The following is a 1,988-nucleotide window of genomic DNA, read 5'->3' on the forward strand; positions in this document are numbered from 1 at the left end:
TACAAATGGAGTCTTGGTGGCACAGGGGTTAAAGACTCAGCTTTCAACCAAAAGGTTGGCAGTTTGCATCTACTAGCTGCTCTGCAGAAGAAAGATGTGGCAGTCTGCTTCCCTAAGGGGCAGATCTGCTCTGATCTATGTAGATGCTGTGAGTTGGAATCAACCTGAGGGGCAATGGGCTTGACGATGTTTGCTCAGTCCTCACAGGAGCAAATTGCCAGGTCTTTCTTCCATGGAGCGTAGTTGGCTTCAAACGACCAACCCTTCCGTTAGCAGCCAAGCACTTAACCCCTGTGCCTACTGGAATCTCCCAGAAAGTCATCCTTGGCCCCATCTGCTCTTCACATGATTTTCTGTTCCCATTACTGGTACCTCATCCATCCCTTCACCACTTCACACCTGAATCTCTTAACCACACATTCCTAACTCACACCCCTTCTCTAATTGCCCCTCTCTCCCTCCAGAATTTTGTTGAATAAATAAGATACAATTCTAACCAAACCCCCCCTTAAAACTCCAGTGTGTTCCCCCCCAGCCACCTGGGTGTGGCACAAACTGGCCCAGGTGTCTGATTCCACCTTGATAAAATGCAGGAGCTCTAGTAGCTAGTGCCTAAGGCATTTGACTGCTAACAAGGAGGTTGGTAGTTCAAAGCCACCAGCCACTCCTGGGAAGGAAGGTTGGGCAATCTACTTCCGTAGTGATACCCCCTTGGAAACCCAAGGAGGGGTTGCCATGAGTCGAGTCTGACTCGACGGCACATAACAAACACTTTCAGACTGTTCCCTCACTTGCATCTCTCTCCAGTAGCTGAGGAGAAGCCAGTACAGAACCGTCTGTAACACATTCAGACCGTGCAGACCACAGAGACTTGGTCATCTGAGAGGAAGCAGACGTCAATTTTTAAATCTTGCTGATATATAAGCTGTTCTTAAACTGTTCTAAGTGCTCAAAAGTGAAAATAAATGGTGCAAATGGTTTGCTCTTGACTACTAATCTAATGGTTGATGGCTTCAAACCTCACCTGCTGGTACTGCAGAACAAAGGTCTGGCAAGCTGCTGTCATTAATATAGCCAAGAAAACCATAGGGAGTAGTAGTTCTATGCTGTAGCACATGGGTCACCATGCGTTGGATCTCAATGGCAAGGGCCCACTGTGTGGCACATAACCATGCTCTTAAAAGTTAAAATGTGGCATCAACTTTCAAGGGTTCCAGTTTTAACAAGACGCCAGGTATCAGGGAACGTAGTATGAGTGCCCTGGTAAAGACATGGACCTCTATTCTTTGGCAAAATGAGGAGGCTCAGGTGCTGGTCACCACAGCATCTTCTCAGGTTGATTTTTGTTGTTTTGGAGAAAAAGTAGTACCATGAAAGGAATAATTTTAACACAAATCTCCAAGCTTCATTTCTTTCAGCTGAAGATGGCCTGCCTTTGTGTTCTCTAGTCCTGCTCACACTCCTTTGAGCTGTTCATTGAAATAGAATTGCTGTCTGATTTTTTTTTTTTTTTTGGCCTCTTTCAACAGTGTTGGTGGAATGCACATATTTAAATTTTCGTGCTATAGCGAAAAGAGCACTGTTCGGTAGAGAAGAAATAGTAGGCCCTGACGAATTATTTCTGGGGACTGGCTGTCCAGCAACTCGAGTCCGACAAGAAGAACTTGTGTTTGATTATCCTGTCACTCTCTGTGGAATTTTAACACGGGTAAGAGATACAACCATTTCACCCAGTGCCATCAGTAAAGTCTCTGGGAGTGTTACTTTATGTTTGTCTTATAATATGCTACTCATATTGCTAACTGGGGCCATAGATTGGGTGGAAGCCTAGCAAGAACATAGTTTCTTCCTGTTGATTCATACACCAAAGACTTCCTATGCCCAGGATATGACAGCAAGCAAGAAACTCAGACAAAGAGCTTTCTCTCCAGAAGCTTACAGTCTGCTAGGGTAGAATGCCTATGAGACACAGCATGACTGTATCCAGC

This window comes from Orycteropus afer, unplaced genomic scaffold (genome assembly GCF_000298275.1).
Source record: "Orycteropus afer afer isolate SDZICR_OR568_19922 unplaced genomic scaffold, OryAfe1.0 scaffold00622, whole genome shotgun sequence".
NCBI lineage: Eukaryota > Metazoa > Chordata > Mammalia > Tubulidentata > Orycteropodidae > Orycteropus > Orycteropus afer.